The sequence below is a fragment of the Spea bombifrons genome, chromosome 1 (genome assembly GCF_027358695.1).
Source record: "Spea bombifrons isolate aSpeBom1 chromosome 1, aSpeBom1.2.pri, whole genome shotgun sequence".
Lineage (NCBI taxonomy): Eukaryota > Metazoa > Chordata > Amphibia > Anura > Pelobatidae > Spea > Spea bombifrons.
Genome location: NC_071087.1, coordinates 54,045,846 through 54,066,682, shown reverse-complemented (window position 1 = coordinate 54,066,682; position 20,837 = coordinate 54,045,846). Strand labels below are relative to the sequence as shown.

Sequence of the window (20,837 nt, the reverse complement as noted above, 5' to 3'; positions counted from 1 at the left end):
GGTCCAGAATGTTCATTTTGGTGCATCCCTAGAATAAATAGAAGTATTTCATTTTTAATTATCCTGAATTTGTAGTCACAAACCTTTCTAGGCCCAGAAATCAGTGAGAGGAAAAGTAAACGTTTTGTGTCATTTACTTTATTTTAATCTGCATATTTTATTAAAGGCCACATTTTCTCACAGTGAAAAATGAGTGCGGCCCTTGCACGTATACAATTCTGATGAAGTGTCCCATTGCAGAAAAAACTTGGGACACCCCTGTTTTAGATTATAGCCTCACGATCTAACAGTTTTCTTCTAGAATACCATTGTCTCCTGTATTTTGTTAAATCTATTTAAATGTCTGTATCACATTCCCTCTTCTCTCCTCTTAGCGATGTCTGTTAAGATTCCTCAGTCTATTCTGAAAATATTTATTCTGCAAATATTTTGTAGATTACAAATACATCTTTTTCAACAAAAGCTATGAATGGGGTAAATTGTACATGTACAAATAGTTTACTTTCTGCATCTTCAAACTGAAATCAGTGGATTTAAACAGTATCAATAATTATCCAAATTATCTTAATTAAGAAACATGAGACTAGATTAGCACTGATTTTGCCCGTTACAGCATTTTGAGATTTTATGTTGAATTCCCTACATATTTTTTATATAAATGTTATATCTGTTGTACATACTGTGCACACTCTAGTACTGTAACAGCTTAAATGTTAGCATAGTAAAAAAAAAAAAAAAAAAAGGTTTAGTGTGTGGGTGATTGAATAAGAAGACGGTTGAATAGTCCAGTAAATAAAAAGCTGCTTGAACAAGAAAACATCTTCATCTTTGCGGATTTATTATCATCATCATCATCATCATCATCATCATCTTCAGCACAAGCAGCAGTAAACAGCAGCGTATTCCGGGGGAGGTGAAACGTAATGATACCTCCCCTCGTACTGTCTTCCTATATCTGGGAAGACAGCGGCATTAGTGCCATCGTGTGCTCTGGAGAAGGCACCTGCTCCCTCTGCAGCTGGAAGCTGGGAAGTGTTCCCCTGCACATCATCCGTGTCCCTTTCCCTAGAGAGTGAGACCTGATCAGCTGTAACCAGAGACGTAAAGGAACACTGCCCGCTACTCTGCTGTCAAAGCCTTACATTCTGCATTGTGTTCATCGGTACAGCAGACAGCAGCAGTAGCAGCAGCAGCAACTCTTCCTGTGCTGGGGTAAGTGCCGGACACTACTTCTATACCTCAATACTATGCTCAAGCATTTCAAACAGTATATATATATATATATATATATATATATATATATATATATATATATATATATATATATTATAGTGTGTGTGTGTGTGAATATATAGATATATGGCTATAGATATGTGTATTAGTAGATTCTCACAGCAGTTCACAACGGGCAGTTTGGTCAGTTTGTTGGTCCGTTTTTGTTGGAGCTGAAACCGCTTTGATGTTGTTAGCTACATTGTTCAGCATTAAGCATGGCATGGCTTTCGTTGTATGGTCCGTGAGTGTAGTATTCTATCGTGTGAAGAATGGAGGGTCAATTAGGGGATTGACACGTTGTGCAGAGATGTTAATGCGCTTTTACTGTGAAGGAGTAACGGGGCCAGCGGTGTGTGACTCAGGGAGAGAGCGCGCGGTTACGAGGTCCAGCAATGTAAAGGTTTTTTTTTCTTCCATTTCTTTATTTACACTTACATAGACAAGCATCATTTTTATATTACACCTCTGCTACTATAGTTTAAGTACTTTGAATTTCTTGATATTGTTTTCAGTAACAAACTTTATTAACTGTGCAGCAGAGGGAAAAGTGTGTGTGTGTTTATATATATATATATATATATATATATATATATATATATATAATTATATTATTATTTATATGTTTTTTTTTATATTTTGTATTTATATATATGTATCGGTTTGTCTTAGTCTGTCAGTTGTAGTTTTCTCATACCCTTTGAATGTATAGTAAGGAGCGCCGTGTAAATTGTTGGCGCTATATAAATAAAAGATAAATAATAATCAGGATAACTTATACAAAATAGTACATGTACAGGAAAATTACCTTTCAGCACTATGGTGTGACCTATTAACCTTCTTTTTGGATAACAACCCTGTTGATTTATTTCAACCCTTAAGACATCACAGTGTGGCTTTTTTATTTCAGCCTTTATGTCATAGATTCTTCCTTCTACTGCATGGACAATTCTGTCCTCATTGAATTATACGAGAACGAGATCACTGGGTACATACATTTTTATTGATGTGACCTTAACCTGATACATTGCCTACATCGTGTTGCAATGTTATTAAGGTTTGTTATCTATGTAGAAACCTCCAAGTCATCCATTCACTTGTGTGATGTATGGTGTTACCTATTGTCTATATTTTTATGATTTAATGAAGTTTAGTTCCTCGGTGTCTGAATTTCGTTGACCTCACATTAAACATTCAATCTCTGCAAGGTAAATGGCTAATAGAAGGTTTTATTTCAGGTTTCATGTATTTTATTAGAGAAATAAAATAGCTTTTACCAATTTTTTGTATTAGTCACAATTACGTACGTTTTAGGATACATTAAAGAAGTGTGTTATGAAGGTGCATGTGTGAAATACATATACTACGTGATGTGTACTTATTATGGGCTAATTTGTAGCATACAGTGTACATTAAGTTTACATTACATTTTATTTTCAGAACCCCAGCGTATTACCTAGAACTATTTCATCAAGTGTATATTTCCTCCTTTGCATTGGAGCATGTTGTTGCCTCTTGGTTATTACATAATTTTCTACAATTTATATTCATATTATATTTCCATTAAGCAACAGAGGTTGAGGCTAAAATTGAAATACCATGACACAAGATAATCTATTTACTTGTGTGCACATCTGAAATGCACTTCTGAATCATCGTGAACAATAAAAGCAAAGTGATTCAATATAAAGATAGACATAAATGAATTCATTTTGTTAGAACTCTTAGAAATATAACATTTGTCCCATCTAGTCTGCCTGTCATTAATCAATGGCTGGTCTTAGATTTAGGATAGCCTTATGCCTATCCCATGCAGGTTTATATTTCCTGTTTTAGCCTCTACCACCTCTGCTAGGAGACTGTTCCATTTTTCTGCCAGTTATCTACCACATTCTAAGTAAAGTAACTCTTATCAATGGTAAGACTCAAGTTAGGGGTTATGTATAAAAAACAAAACATTAAAGATTGGTGTGATCACCATAGCAACAACCAGTAAAATGTTAAATGTTAATCCTGCCCATTCTCCCTATTATCTCAAGAATTAAATTAAAAATCCGTGTACTAACATATAAAGCCCTCCATAAGACTGCCCTTCCATACATTTCTGCCCTCATAACAAAATACTTCCTTGTAGATTTTTATGTTCTCCCCGTGGGCTAAGGGTTTCCTCCTCACTTATCACCACTTCTTTTTCCGTTTACAAGACATCACTCGTGCTGCCCCATACCTGTGCAACTCACTTCCACCTAATCTTTTACTTTACCTCTCGATGTTGAAGAAAAATCTCAAACGCCATCTGTACAACTTCCACACTACTTCTCCCCTAAGATTCTTTACCTAAGATTCGTCATTCCCCTTAAATATATGTATTGTAAGAAGCACTGCATAACTTGTTGACACTATACACATAAAAGATAATAATAATAATAATAATTTAAGGGACTTGCAATTACCTAGCACGGCCGGAATGGAAAGGAAAAGCAGCCCTGGAAATATACTTCTTCATATATTTTATTGCGTAGCTGAGCTCATGTGCTCACATGCCACACAAGGAGCGTTAACGAGAAACCACAGGAGCACTCCAGCTTCACAAGCAACATGTCCCACCGTGCCGCCTTTGCCCCCAAACAGCTTGTCTTTGCCATCTTTGTCCCCTAACAGCTTGTCTTTTGCCCCCGAATAACCTGCCTTCTGCTCATAAACAGCCTGCCTGTACCACCTCTGCCCTTTAAACAGCCTGCCTTTTCCGTCTCTGTCCCTAAACACCCTGCCTGTGCCACCTCTGCCCCCAAGCTCTTGGTTATTCAGAGGGATAACTACATTTTTATCTGCAAAATAGATATTCAAACTGCAACTGACATAAAGCTCTTACACATACCTCTGACCTCACACACCTCTTACATATTTAGGTTCACAGAATCGCGGACAGCTGTGATATCACCGCAGGGCCATGTAACATCACATTATGAGACCTACTGTACTTCCTCCTCCATAAGTGAGCCTGTCTAAGTTTGAATAATCTTGAAGAAGTTTAAAAAGCATACATATTTTAATGCTGATAGAACAGGTTTTCTTCAAGGACAGTAAATTCCATTAGTTAACACAGTCACCAGGGAAACTGCAGCTTCCTTTAGGTCTTTCACTCAGTGTTACTTAAGCATGTGTACCCCTGGATTGTGTGGAATGCAACAAGCTGTGTAGTGCCAGTGTTTTCTGTGGTTCGACATGTTGGTTACATTGGGCTGGTGTCCTTTAAATGCTACTCCTGCAAATATAGTAATCAATGTAGATTCAGTCACTGTCCTTGTTCTCAGTGGTGGCTTGTCAACAAAAGCAGACAATAAAACTCTCCTAACAGAATGCTTCTGCTGTATACTTAGCATACAGGGCACATTGTTATCGTCAGCAGGTCTGAGGGAGCCACAGAATGGTAACAGATATTATGGATAGAAGGACATCTGCCAAAAACGTTGTTTTCGGTTGTCAGAAATTGTAATCATAATGTGAAGATGACATTTACAATAGAGTGGGGCTGTCAGAAACATTTATCCATATTCTTTGACACGTCATAATTTAATTTAATTAGGGGTAAAACCATACATTAATAAGCTCAGGTACAGAGCATTGTAATTAGTCAGCTCAATGACATCAGGGGTGGTGCACTAGTATAATGTAAAATGCTATGTTCCTTACTATGGATATTTAAATTGGCCACCTAACCTCTGTCACTGCATGTTTGATTACAACACATGTTTAATGCATAAAGAATAAACCTGGAAATTGGTGTTCATTTTGCGCAAGCAAGGTTTAAAATAAACACTCCAGTGTGCAACTACTGTATACAACTGTAGACCTTACGGGTTTTGACAAAATGAAACTGAACATTCTGAAACTATGTGAATTATGTGAATTATGCAATGCGGTTATTATTATTTTTTTAATTATGCATTGTGTGTCTAAATATTTGTTAAATGCTTATGGTATGAACTAAATTGTTTCTTCAACAGATTAGTGTTCTTAGTATCAGATTATCATACTCTAGTTATTCAAGGCCAAGAAAACACCAGATTTTCAACATAATGTAATTCTCAGAAAAACATAATAAAGAGTAATCCTTCTAAAACCATGGCTGAAGTTTGGCCTCAAGTATCATATTTAACACCAAATTTACCTTTCGTTTTGGCCAAGAATGACTTTAGACAAACTGTTTAAAATTTAACATGAGAAACAATACTATAAAAAAAATCTTAACATGCCAGCCTTAGGTTTTCGTATGGTAGAAACAGGAGCAACTATAAGTTTTTGGTGCCCTAAACAAAACATAGTGATAGTTGAGCTAGATGAATTGAGAGTATATTTCCGAACAGGATAAAGCAGACCTGATTTTCTTGGGCAGGAGAAACTGACCCAGAGTCCCAGAAGCAGCCACTTAATACACTAATATGGTAGAGCCACCACAGGGTGAAATTATGATGCAATGAAAACCAGTAGCCGAATTTATATTAACGTGTCTATTTAAAACAACATTAATTTTAAGTGATAAGAATAAAGAATAAAATGTAATACATTTTTGACAGGTTTCTTTTGGATATATATACTCAAACATTGAGAGTCCAGTCTAGTTAAGGGTTTATGCAACTGACTAGTATGGATTGGAGATACATGCACACTTCACTACCCAATCAGCTGCTGAAGCAACAGGCCTGGTGAGTATGAGGTGCTGTCAGCCAGCCATTTGCCAGATGCTCAGTACTGACTCGACTCAACTGTGCATACCTTTATGCAAATTGGACTGCTGCTGCAAACATTTATTTATCGCAACCTCCCTTTTTTCAACGGGCTGCAGATGATTGAAAAGCAATGTTATTGTCAATTTGTTATTGACCAGTGCTTAAATACTATAGTGTCCCAAGACACTGTAAACAGACTGTGATTAAGGACATGTTGGCTTCCAAGGTAGGTAAGGGCATGTGCATCTGAATCTACAGACTGCAAGCTCTCCACACATCTTAAATGCCATAAGTAGTCTTGCATCTGACATAATGCAACCTCTCATTTGTAACATACTGCTATTGAACCTTACCATACTGAAGCTTTTATGGGTTGTTTTTGTTCTCGGCTGTTTAGGTATAAAACCTTTAACCCCTTAAGGGCAGAGCTGTTTTTTTCTGTATCCTTTGTGACAATGGCTTAAACTTTTCTGTGGTGCTCATGTTTAGCTGTAATGTTCTTTCTCATTTTTTCAGGACAAGAAAGGCTTTCTTTAGATACCATAAGTTTGATCATATCATCTAATTTACTATGTACCCATCTACAAAAGCTAATGGAAAAACCTGCTTAATAGATGAGCATAATGGTTTGTTTTGCAATTTTGACATCTGCTCAGCCTGTGCCCATGTGCATGGGAGATAGTTGAGGCTGGCCAATTCAATTTTCAATTTACCCTATCAAACCTAGGTATACCCTCTGTATTTCAAATTCCAGTATTTTTATTCTTTCCACGCCAGGGTTTTTGTGAAGATATGGCGCTATATATATATATATATCATTTTTTAAACTTTTTTTTACTTTTTGAGGAACTGGATGGTTTTAGTTTGAGCTGATCACCTCCTAACTTCTTTTAAAGCAGGTGACCAGCTCCATATCTAATATGGTGCACGCTGCCATGATCAGACAGGGCCCTTGCTGCAGTTATGGTGTTGCTGAATGGCTCAACATCAAGACATTACAGCAACACCATTTAACCACATGGCGTTCCAATCAATAGTCATCAGGGGTTAAGAGTGTACCCTTTTAAATGTTGCAGACAGTGCCCTATTTTCAACATGGGCTTCTCACCTGATAATTAATTAAATTATTCTTTTTGCTTTTTAACACATTAGGATTTGCAAAAAAACAGCATCTCCAATGCAGTCTTTAAAGTGGTCATATCATCATATAATCAGCAGACCACTTTTCATTCATATGCAGTTACCTATGTAATCTTCCTACATTCCAGAATAAATGTAAATTAAAATGTGAAAAATAAATAAATGTAAAAAAATAAAATTAATAAACGATCCTGACCTAAGATCTGGTATATTACTGTTCACGTTATACAATGTTTAATATTAATAATATAAAGCTTATACAGTCCACTTAATATCACAGTTTAGAGTTTAGTTATTACATGTTTTACTGTTAAAAATCCCAGAATCAGATTTACCAAGTCCCCCAAGATTTCAGGCACCTAATGCAGGATACTTTCATTGTGGGTGCGATTTGAAGCAGATTGTAAAAAACAATCTTGCCTGTACTTTCGGATCTGTTGACACAAATAGCTGGATATGAAATCATATCCTAGCACTATACTTAATTTGGTCATGAGGTGGTAGCATGGCAAAAATGCATATTGATAGATTCCTAGTTTAAAATAGTGAAAGTAATGAAAACAATGTTTTTTTTAAAGCTACCACCCGTCTTATGGTGTTACAGGTGTCAGCGGAAGCATAGATTTAGTGGTGTGAAGTAGAGGAGGTGTGTATGCATGTGTAAATGCATGACATTAGGGTGAATGCGTGTTAGAGAGAATGTGAATGTGTTTTAGTTATGAAGGGGCACTGAAGAGATACTGCAGCCAGGTGCCTCTAATCTGTAGGCTCACCCCTGCCTCTTAGTATATTTGTCAAGTAGATTGGGTTCTACATAATATAAATATCACACAGAAATACCATGTAAGTGACAGTACACAACAAAAAAAGAAGTAGGAATACATAATAAATGGTTACGTTTCCTAATTTTGCCTAAGAAACAACACATAGTTGTAGGTCCACATTTTCTTTTTGTTCCCCTGGTGCACCCGCTTGTTCAGAGCTACAAGTCCCAGCACTCTCACTACTGTTGCGGTTGAGGAGTATGGGAATTGTATTCTCAAAAACTAAATCAGTCCATTTTCTTACTAAGTGACAGTTGGGGGAATAACACCTTCAACTGCATTTTAGCAGGTGTCAGGCTTTTTCTCCCTGAATGCTTAAAAAATGAAGTGTAAATACAAGCGTTTGCTCTCAAATAGAAATCTCAGGTTTAAACTTAAACACATGAGACTTCTGCTGGGGAAGGTAGGGGAAGACCCGCCAAACGCCAATGGTCTTAGCTGTCCGAAGTACAAAAAGTTATGTTTTAAGTTTTACTACTTAGGAGATACGTAGGTGGTATCCTATGTGAATGTAAAATGAGTTGATATAAAATGAGGACTGCCTGAATGTATTTCTGTACATGTCAGTGTGAATGAGTATTACTAGATATGTATGTCATGAATTGTTCATGCACTAATTGTGACATTTAATGATAGTTTTCTTTTAAAGATGTGTTGATGTTTGAAGTCACTATATCTGCTATCATTGGCATACATTTTGCAAAATGTTTAGAAACTCACAGGGAAGCCTGATTATTCACCATTATTTCAACATCAAAGAGTATTCTGAATAGGCAAACACATCTAAAAAAAAAATTTAGGACTGTTTTATAACTCAGGGTAATTTCAAGCAGATTATGTAATTGGAAGAAAACAGTTGTTTGAGTTATTCCCAATAGGGGGTGCAGTAAACATCCAAATTACCTGTACACACATTTAGTTTACTTATTAAGTTTTAAGAGTGGATATATTCATGTGGAGAGCTAAATACTAGAAAATCATAAATCCCACAATACAGGCAGAATTAAGTCTTACATAATTGCAGTACTATTAAATTATTTATAGTTTCTGAAATGTGAACAAATTTAGAAGTAAAGTGACATATTTTGCATATACTGTATTTTCTCGATTATAAGACGGGTTTTTTTTCAGAGCAAATGCTCAGTCTTATAATCGGGGTCGTCTTATAATCAGACCTCAAATAGGTCTGACTATGAGACTAAGATCCAGATCCCCTGCAGTCCTGCAGGGGACCTGGATCATCCTGTCTTATGCACGCCATTTTACACCCCCCCCCCCCAAACTTACCGGTGCTTCTGACTCCCCGGTCATGTAGCCGGGGCAGCGTATAGACGTCTACGCAATTTGCGTAGAAACAACTTCCGCTGCAGACGGAAGGAGGTATGGTTAGCAGCGGGGGTTGTCTGGGTCCATCGCACAGACCTTCCCCGGCTGTCAGAGATCAGAGTTCCCCGCACCAGGGAATTCTCTCTGACAGCCGCTGCTAACCGCACCTCCTTCCGGCTGCAGCAGAAGTTGCCTACGCGAATCGCGTAGACGTCTACCTGCTGCCCGGACAACACACCGGGGAGTCAGAAGCACCGGTAAGTTTGGGGGGGGCGGGGGAGTGTTAAATGGGGGACATAAGGCATTTCTGTAGGCAGAGTGCTCTATGAAATGCCTTTTAACCTTCTTAATACCACAGTGCACAGTGGCATATAGGGGGTATAAGGCATTTCTGAGGCAGATGTGCATAACGGGGGGGGGGCAGGTTGGAAAATAAAAGGAAATAAAAACAAAATATTTTTCCCAATCAAAGCTTTTATTTAAAAAAAAAAATAGTTTACATGAATTAACATTTACTGGTAAAACTTTTTTTCCTATAGGGTCGTCTTTTATATTCAGGTTTTTTCTTTTTTTCCTAAATTAACATTCAGATTTTGGGGGTCATCTTATAATCAGGGTCGTCTTATAATCGAGTAAATATGGTATGTCTCTTCTGAGTTATAGAAACAGTGATTCTTGGAATTCAGCTAAAGATATATCCAGCCGCATACTAAGTAAACATAAAATCGTAGCATGCCGCTGTGCATATACAGCTGTCGGCTGTACATGCATCATTAGTGTTTTTGCGCTTTGATGGCATCTTACCGGGGGCACCAACTTGCCCAGGTAGTGAACCTTTTGGTGATTTTTGGGTGCACTTCCTTGTTTGTTGGTCTCTCTTGTCTTTGATTATTGCTTTGACACTGCTGGCTTACCAACTGTTCTGACCTGTTCTGTGTCTCCAAGTTAGGCTTTGTCCATTAGTTCTGTTTGCTTAGTGAAAGCACCTGCCACTCATGGTACCTGAAGGCCAAAAAACTTGACACCTTCTCTGCTAGTTTAATTAAAAATGCTAATTGTTGATTTTATCCTTTCTAAAAGTTCAGGATTAATGATTACAAAATTTTAAATGTTTCCTGCTGTTTTTCAGCAACACAGTAAGCAAAAGGCTCATTTAATTGTACAATAATTGTCAGTCTAAAACTGACAAGATGAAGTGTTTAGCAGCTTTTTACTTTAAATATGCAGACAATTCAGACGCCAAAGGTCTAGATAACTATGTAAGGGTTTGGTAAATTAAATTGGAAGCGTTCGTCCATGACTAAACAACAAAACCCTCAAAATTATATGTTTTGGAAAAAAACACTGATATACGTGTGGTATTTTATAGTTAGATGGTAACATCAAACCAGCTACTGTGATCTGTGATATGCACGGCTTCCTCATTTTAATGAAAACTTGTCATTGTACAAGAAAAAAGCAATTATTTTTGCCCTAAGTTGGTTAGGAAATAGTGTGTATTTCTTTTTTTGATGTATTTTTACTTTGCCTTAACAATGCACATTAACAGGTTACAGTGCTATCTATTAAAATTGTAAGCATTTAATTTTTTTTTAATGATTGCTATTGGAATGTTCTGTCTACAATATGTAATTATGTAATGGAGAGAACGGGTACTTACTAATCAGACTGTAACTTTATAAAAACGTAAATTAAGCATTCTGTAGACATATATCATTCCATGTGAAGGTGTGGAGAAAGAGCCATTTCAATATAAATGATTCCCTGGAATAGTCATCAATATGACTTAGTTTACCAATTTTGACTAATTTTCATCTCCCTCACTCCTTTGTTTCTTTTCTCTCTTAAATCTTTATAATGTTACAGTTCTATGAAATGGGAGAAGTGTGAACAGACCCTGTAAGAGTATATTGCCTCCTGTTGATTATGATTAAAATCAGAACACTTTGCTTACTGCACATATCTATGATTTTATAGCAAGACTTCACATTTTGCATATCCTTCTTTACTGATTGACCTCCAGCAGGTTAACAATATCAAGAAGAAACAACCAATCAAAACCAAGCAGCACAATATATCAGTCCCAGAGCCCAGCCACTCCTCCTTTTTCTTTGCTGCTTAGCCTCCAGGTGAGAACCTTCCAATTACATACCTCCTAGCGGAGGCCCAACTGTCTTGCCCTACACAGGCTTTTACATCCCCGGCTAGTGGCAAGGACTCAGAGGCAGATGGCTCTTTTTTCTCAAAGGATCCAGAGAATCCTCTTAGGCGGCCCTGGGGAGATGTTCCCCCTGTTGCTGGCAAAGGTCCTCTGAAGAGATCCGGGGCTGTCTCCCTTCCGGCTGTTCCAGAACATACCACCTCTCCAACCACAGGTTTGGCGGCCGAGTACGAGGTGCTGGACGAATATCACACCGGCTCTTCGGGGCTTGCCTCGTCACCCCTTGCAGAAGTCGGGCGCCAATTTTGGAGAACCTCAAATCTACGGCCACCGGGCCAGACCAGCCGTTTGAAATTACGGATGAATTGGGCATTCCCTTATTTGACCCGATGGCTCTTTATCACCCACGCTCGGCAGAGTGGACTCCATCTGCCCATATTGCGAAGTTCCTCAAATTCTAGCTGCGTTGCCCCTTAGACAAGGAGGTACGTCAACGGCTGAGGTCCGAATGCCTGCGCCCCATGTTACCAGCCAAGGTGTCTAACATCCCAGAGTTCGATCAGTCCTTTGTGACTTTCCTCACTAAAAACGGGAAGGATTCCAGGAAGGGTATTGAGCAGGGGCTACGCTTGATGCAGGAGCCTGGCCGACGAGGCACTGGCGGATGGCACCCCATTAGACGCACACCTAGTACCGAGCGGACTCAGAGGGCTCTCTGCCTCCTCTGCAACGCCAACTATGCCATTTTGGCAGAGCAGCACAAGGCCGCTGTCTTCAAACGAGACGTCAAGTTAGCAGAGCTGGCCCCCAAGGAACTGGACCCGGAAGCTAACAACCTTCTCTTCTGGGAGATATTTCTTAAAGACTTGAACCAGCATATCAGTTGTTCCTATATTTCCCCTTATTCCTAAGGTGGGCAGACTAGCCCATTTCTCCCCGTACGTGGTCTGTCCTTGCCTCCAACCCTTGCGTTCTACAGACTGTGTTAGGGTTTCGGTTAGAGTTTGTTTCTCCTCCCCATCAATTTTTCCCTCCTTTCCTCTCTGCGCAACAAGGAGACAATCGAATGGGTTGCGGCCCTTCTTGTTTCTTGAGCAACATTTTCTTGTTGCGCAAGAAATCGGGGGAGTTTCACCCTGTTACCAACCTTCGCTCACTGAACTCCCATGTTGTGTACAGACATTTCAAGATGTAGGGAATCCATCTTCTGCAAGACCTTCTCCCCGAGAACTCTTGGCTCACACGACTAGATCTGAAGGACACCTATCTTACGGTCCCTATCCATCCGGACAACAGGAGATACCTTCAGTTTCGTTGGCAGGGGCATCTTTGGTAATTCACATGCCTCCCATTCAGCCTCAGCTCCGCACCCTGGTGCTTCACAAAGCTTTTGAAGCATGTGGCATTCGTTCCAATTTTTTGGAGGATCAACTTTTCCAGGATCTCGGTTTCATCACTCTCTCAGCTTCACAGTGGACTCCGTGGCGGCGGTTCTCTGGTTGCCTCCTTCCAAGGTGACATCCATCATGAAGGAGATTCAGAGACTACTCAACGGATCTCGCGAGGGTTGTCGGCCTTCTGTCTGCCTCTGTCAGGTTATTTTCCCAGGACCCCTGTAGGGCCCTACAAAGGTTTTATCTCTCTTTCAGACGAGGCCCGATTGGAACTTTGCCGGTGGCTCGTACAAATGGATGCGTGGAATGGCCGAGTCATTTTCGGTTCGGTTCTGGATTTTGTCCTGGAGAGATTGCGACGGGGGGGCCTGTGGACCAGCGAGGAACGCGAGTTGCGCATCATTGCGGGATCCTTTACAGTCCCCAGCTTCACGAAATATATCACCCACTGCTCTCTGGTGGTTCACATGGACAACGTGTCCACAGTGCGCTATATCAACTGCCTGGGAGGTTCGCAGTCGAGACTTTTAACGGAACTTACCAAAGATCTCTACCAGTACTGCCTGGACAATCATCTGTCCATTCGGGTGGAATACCTTCCCGAGAAAGACAATTTGGTGGTGAACTGGTTCTCCCGCCACTGGAGGGACACGAGCGATTGACGCCTCCTTCCGAGCGTTTTTCGTGCCCTCAACCACCATTAGGGTCCTCTTCATCTGGACCTCTTCACGTCCAGGTCAAATTGCCAGACCTACGTCTTCTTGAGCTGGCGCCGGACCCACTATCCTTGGTGGTGGACGTGGCCGCCCAGGGGTGCCTACGCCTTCCCTCCCTTTTCCATGATTCTGCGGACTCTCCATTGTCTCGGCAGACAGGGTGCTCACCCCCCTATGGAGGACTCAGCTGTGCTTCCCACTTCTAGAGATGTCGTGCGAGGATCCATTGGTCCTCTCCTTGTCTCTGGATCTGCTTCTAGATCTGGAGGGGAATCCTCATCCCCTCATTCTCCAGGATCGGCTGTCGCTGGTGGCCTGGACTGTTTCAGGGGATCCTGAAATGTGTCAGGACTATTGGCTACGCCTAGAGATTCACTCTGGGGATCCTGGGCTCCTGGCACTCAAAAATCCTGTCTCCAGACTTGGGGTATTTGGCGTTGCTGGTGTTTGGAACACAGTTTTGATCCCTTTACAACCCCTATTGTATCCGTCCTAAATTTTTTCGCCCATCTTTATTCTCAGGGCAAGTCCTATGGGACCATTAACTTGTTCCGTTCGGCTACATTGGCGGCCCATGTTCCCGTGGAGGGACTGGGAGTCAGGAAAGATCCTTCGGTTTGTCGTCTTCTGCGCGGCATTCGGTTCTGCGTGTCCTCCATCTGCTTGTTATACGGTCTTTTGGGACGTCTCTTGGGTCCTTAGTTTTATAGAAGCATGGCCGGATAACGACCACCTGTCTTTTCGCCAGTTATCCCCGAAGGCTGCGCTTCTCTTGTGCCTTATCTCTTTTCGCCGTGTCTCTGACGTCAGGGCCTTTGACGTCAATTCTTTTTCTCCCGAGGGTGTCTTGGTTTCTGTCTCTCGTAGGACCAAGTCTCACTCCGTTTCGGGTGTCCTACCCCTATTTCCCTGATCGGCCTAGGCTCTCTGTGGCACGCTGTGTGCACTCCTATTTTGCGGTTTCACATCAGTTTAGAGCTTCTTTGTCTGGGCCTCTCTTTATTTCCTATGTCCGTCCGTTCAGACCTGTTTCTGTCCCTATGTTGGCTTTGATTGAGGAATTTTTCGGAGCTCATTCGGTGCAGGGCGCCACGGCTTCCGCAGCTTTCTCCTCAGGGAGCTCCCTTTCAGACATTATGTCCGTGGCAGATTGGTCTCGGGAATCTACGTTTCAGACCTTTTATTTTCGTCCTCATCCTTGCGCTTCGCTTGCGCGTCTAGGACTGGGTTAATATTGCTAAATATGAAGCCTCCTGTCTTGCTATAAAATTAGGGATTAATCTAGCCTTGGTGCAGAATTAATCTAATTTTTATTAAAGACAGGAGGCGAGTATTTCCCTTCCTTGTTCTGTCCCTCCCTGGGCTGTTTTCTATTGTCATCATGTTGCTGTCTCCTATGATCAGTTGTTTATTGTTGCCAGGTGTTCATATATCTCGTCTGGTACTGTCACATTGTTTTTACTCTTTCAGGTCTTTCTTCGGCTCTGTGAGGTGTTCCAGTCCTGGTCCCATCCCTGCTGTTTGATGCCTTCCTCAGTTGCATGGCGGTTCTGATCCTGTTCTGCTTACCTGCAAAGAAAGAGGAGGAATGGCTGGGCTCTGGGACTGATATATTGTGCTGCTTGTTTTTGATTGGTTGTTTCTTCTTGTTATTATTAACTCCTTTGCTGCTGGAGGTTAATCAGTAAAGAAGGATATGCAATATACTCGTCTTTAATAAAATTTACATTACACCACCAAGGTTAGATTAATCCCTAATTGTAATGCATACTTTAAGACTTTTAGGGAATATAGCCTCTCATACTAGATAAGAAAAGATAGTTTCCTCCATTCAAGTTCACTCTAAAGTAACGAATGCATAGAAATACTTTTTATTAACAAATTACACAGGCTTATGTCTGTTTTACATTACAAGATAACAGTATTTCAATTTTATTCTGAAACAGCTGGATCTCATAAATGTTTGTATGTTTAATGGAAACAAACTCCTGAAAATCTGGAGAGGATAACAGTGTCCTTGTTATTGTTACTTTCATTTCTATCATTATTAATCACTTTAAATCACATAAATCCCAAAAATAGCGATTAATTTAAACAGCCCGTTAAAGCGGATCTGTTACCTGCTTAACTTTTAGCAGAATCTGACATTATCAAAATAACTTACATTCTTCTGCTCTCTTCTGTTCAATCTGTGTAATTGTTTATAGTTTGAAAAATGTTTTTAGCAGCAAAGTGGCAAATCCTGCATAACTGAAGCAAATGTCTTTCTCCTCATCTCCTCTTCTTTTACTGTTACAGCTAATGGAGAGAAATAGGTCATGAACAGCAAGTGCAAGAGGTTAAATAAGAACTTTATATAATGTTTTTATTTAATACACTGGAATTGGGAATTTTTAAACAGTGAAAAAAGAATGCAAGTGAGCATATTTTCTCTTACAACTTTCTGAAATATTTATTAAATATTATATGTTAATATCACCAGTTTTAGAATATAATGCACCGTTGGCAAAATAATTTCAATTCATTTGAATCCAGACTACAAACTAATTGTTTTAGTAATAAATTATTTGTTAGCTTTGACAACTTTCATGACTTTGAGTTAACATCTAAAAATTAAGCAAATCAGATGGCATTTGAAGAAGAACCTTTTTTTCTAGCCAAGATAAAAAATGTTCTACTTTGGTTAACCCATTATATGCCATATCATTAGAGGATATGCTGCTCTCTTTGCACGTCATTTGTATGAGAAATGTCTTTCTCTGATCAGTAGTCAATGTAGTTTTTTAATCATTACATATATGTATCCAGACAATTTTCAAGCTTAAAGGAGAACCACTGCCATTTCTATTAATGGTATCATATCACCTTGCATAGATATTGAGTCACATAACTAATTTAAATAAACATTATGCAAACTCATTCCATTTCACATTGTCGGAAAAGCTGTCCAGAGTTAGCAACTCCCCTGCAACTTCCCATTTTAATAAATAAGATACAAAAACTCAGCTGATGCAGTAGCAATTGAATCTGAATCTTTAACTCTCAACTTAGAAGCAAATGGTACACAGTACATATTTTTCACCACCATTATAAAATTATATTGAATGTATTTATACAAAAAGAAAAAGACAACACTAAAATTACTTAATGACACAATATGTTTATATAAAAATACATTTTATTCAATACATATAATAAATCAATCAAGATCAATAAACACAAAAAAGAGACATGCCAGAAATAAATACAATATATTAATGCTATTAGAATATTGTTAGTGCATAAGCATACATCTATAATGCGGTTTTAATTTCTTAGAAAGGCTTATATAAAACATAGTAGCCAGTGATCAATAGTAATGACAGGGCTATAATGAACACTATACAATATGCAATTATGACTATGATCGACAAACCTGAAAGACTCATAAAGATCATACAGTTTTCCAAGAGGTTGGATTCCATATACATAGAAAATTCCTGCCTCAGAACAAAATACTTCATACAGTAATGGCTGCCACAATCTAGTTTGAAAGTATAAGAGTGGATTGGAACACTTTTTATAAATAGCATAATATGCAAGGAAATTGTAATACATTTACAATAACAAGGAATGACAAATGTAGCCTATTTAACTGTTATTTAACTCATCATTCATCATTGTTAGGTCTAGAATATTCATTGCAGATTTTTTACAAATAAGGTGAAAATGTATAAAACTGTGTTTTAAATTGATTGTTACCTGATTGTTACCTCACTTTTCTATGATTGCTAATCCTACTTAAATGATTGCCAGGATCAGCAGGATTTTGATTTATACCCTCTCTATGGTAGTCTTGAAGATTATTAAAAATGGAGTGACTTTACAAAATCCTGCCTAGTTTATGTTTAACCCTTTCATTCCCAGGGATGTTTGGTACCTCAGGTTCCAGAGCAATTTTGCCATTTTTGCGGTATGTTGGTTCAGCGATTATCCCCTTTCCTGCAAATAGTCTACCCATTTAAACTATATATTGTTTTTTTCAAGGAGAGAGGGCTTTCTTTTGATACCAGAGTTAGATAATTAGCTGAAAATTTAGGATGAGAAACTAGCGAAAATTAGATTAGGTAAAGTGATGGAAAAACCCCTCCAAATGTATCAATTCAGGTGTCCTGATTTCAGAAATACCTAATTTATATAGAAGTTCCATAGTTTCCCAGCACTTATAGGGAACATACTAAAAGGTGTACATCATTCTTTACAAAGCCGTAGAATTTTTACATTAGGTATGATGGGATTGCAACTCTAATTTTAAACAAATAAACCAAAACTACCCACAAAAGTATATATTTGTGTAAATCGGACAACCCAGACTATCTTATCAGGGGTATTTGGGCACTCTTCATGCAGCTATTTGGCTGCCAATCACTGTCAAATGTGGCAGCAGAAATTATTTTCGGCGCTTTTTTCACCAACACTTCTGTGTTGCTTAGATTTTTTTGCACAGGCTATGTGTTACAGCAGATAAACCCGGCCAAAATTGTTTAGCTGCATCTGCTGATTACGGAAATATCCCACATCCTTATTTTTTTTCTTTCTAGAGGGCCATGTGCATCCCTTACATATAGTACCCTATAGGGTAGTATTTTTCATACTTATGGCTTAACGGGTTTGAGGTTGTAAACGGGGGCAGGGAATGTGTCCCTGCCGCTGCAAGGTGAGGTCCATAAGGGTTTCTTGAGTTGCATTTTATGGATGTATTGAAGGGGTTAAATAGATGTCTGAGAGGTAGCTTAAGGTGGGCATTTGCCCTTACAGTCATTTGTACCTCTGCATTAATCTGCAAGCAAACTTCACTGGGATTTTTCATGACTGCTTAGGCCTAGAACCCTGCATCCCAACCCCTTAACCCATTCCCATATGAAAACATGACACTGAAATATGGGTAAGGACGTTGCCCACAGCTGTATTAATCTCATGCCAGCAATAAAAACATGCACATATAAAACCAACCATAAAACAACCAGCCAGCTGCTGAAAACCCACTCTGAATCTCCATGGGTTTGAATGCACACTTAATGAATATGATCTCTGCTGTGACAACCGCAGATGGAGGGGAGATGAAACAGACAGGTATAATTAATTTATGCTCGCCTTGTGACCTGAAGTTTATCATCTCAAATACTGATCGAATGTGTAAAAAAAATAAAATTGAAGATGTACTTCTAATTTGTATACCCTGGTATACTTTAGGAAGCCTTATATAGACTATTGACCCTCTAAAATCATGACTTCACATTTTGGCATTGGCTCTGCAAAAACAGATGGGAACGGAAGGGGCCCTAATTTACTACTCTGTAGATGTATAAACACAGACTGAAGCTGGCAGGTTTTGTACATAGGATTCACTTACAAATGTAAGTACTTATATTTACTTAGACTATAAAGAAAAGGCACACATAGGAACCACAAAGGTTAAGTAAACTTAAAGTACAACGCACTATGCTAATTTTAACCAAGGCTTAAACTCTCTAATGACTAAGAGTATTGTATTATTATTATATTTTATTTATAAAGTGCCGACAGATTCCGCAGCGCTGTACAAGATGAACATTTTTCAGATAACGACAGGTACAATACAGCAATTGACATACAGATTTTTTTTGATTTTTTTTTTGTACCAACACAAATTATATAATCCTTTTCAAGGACAGAGATGGCTGCATTTTAATACCAGTTTGTTTGCATAATTTAAAATTTATTATAACTAATGTATATAAGAATCAAGGACAGTCAAAAATAACTCACTTTACTACTCACTATTCCCTTTTACCACTAACCAAACTAACCTAGCACTACAAAACAATACCTCAAAGAAATAATATATGAAAGGTAAGTATATAAAAAGCTGTAAAAAATAAGGGAGATGAATCTGGATGGTTTATTTTTTACGTAGAAATACAGTGCTCTGTCTCTCCTGCCTGTGGACTGGATAGTTAGTTGAGACAACTATTTTCAGTAGGGATTGGTGACTACCAGACTGCATGGGTGCCATACCTGGGAACTTTTCAGAGATTGGTTGGGGAAGCAGCTTCTTCAAGAGGTGGGGCTAGCTCTAGTTAGCCTTTAGTGAATGGTAAGTATGTGGTAGTGATCAGAGAGTTGGCAGAACCTGGGTGGGAAGGGGGGCTGATCATCCCCACTTCTCTGTTCAGGAAATTAAGAAACTGACCTGGAGACTCAGGAAAGCAGCTCATCACCCACAGGCTCCAGCCCAAGCCTGGAGAGTTCCCGGGGATAATGGGTGGAGACATGTTACTTTCAGTTACATATACTATTAAATACAAGTGGGTGTTGTGACAATTTTTTTCCAGAGGGTTTCAGTATACTCTATGGTTGCAAAGGGGTAAAAAAACATTTTTATTTCATGTTAATTTTATTGTTTCAGATTTAACTGGCTCAAGCTCATCTTCGGTTTAATAGCTCATGTTCCTATTCTATTCTAATCTCTGTGTAGCTAAACAACACCCCACACAGGTTTTCTGACTGAACATATTTTAATGATATGTCCATAATTGCTTTCTGTACCCACCTCAAAGTTATTTCAAAGCCAACTAAAAATAATTGAGCTAAGCACTGAAGCCTTAAGAACATCAGGTGCTTTTTTTCAGTCTGAAAATATCAGTCACAGTATCTCCACTCTCAACTCTCTATCCTGCAGAAGGTCTATATCCAGGCATGCGTTCCCCATCAAAAAACTTTTTTTTTTATAATAAACATAATATATTTAGAAGAAACAAACTATTCTGCAGCAAGAATATATAAATTATAAGCATTTGACATTCTCTCTTAATGTCTCCCTACCTTCTCTGCCTCCCTAAGCTCTACACAAAAAGGTAGAGCCTCCATGCACACTCTCTCCCCTTATTGGAGGAACAGGGAGAGAGTGAGAGAGAGCTTGAAAGAGTAAGGATGAATTTCATTTCCAAATAGAAAAAGCCCTCTGAATTTTATCTGTACAGAAACTCGAGGAAACAAAATTTGTTTTCTAAACACCAATAAACCAAAAGTGAAACAATAATTCCATTTTTTTTATACCGTATTTGCTCGATTATAAGACCAGTTTTTTTTCAGAATAAATGCTCTGAAAAATATCCCTCATCTTATATTCGAGGTCATCTTCTAATCGGCCCTGCAGGGGACCTGGATTCTCCTGTGTGATGCTTCTATAACGCAGCAGAGGTTGTCTGTGTGCATCGCTGCCACCGCTAGACACCGAGGAATCTGAAGCACAG

The 20,837-nt window shown here is 39.0% G+C and overlaps 1 protein-coding gene across 1 annotated transcript in view; it reads left to right on the top strand.

Annotated features, from left to right (window-relative positions):
- The first annotated feature begins 998 nt into the window (after positions 1 to 998).
- The window catches only part of NPFFR2 (neuropeptide FF receptor 2), a 68,328-nt gene continuing 48,489 nt past the window's right edge, over positions 999 to 20,837 (top strand). The window contains exon 1 of the mRNA XM_053461642.1: positions 999 to 1,212. The gene's annotated coding sequence lies outside the window, so the exon portion shown is untranslated. The remainder of the gene's footprint in view (positions 1,213 to 20,837) is intronic.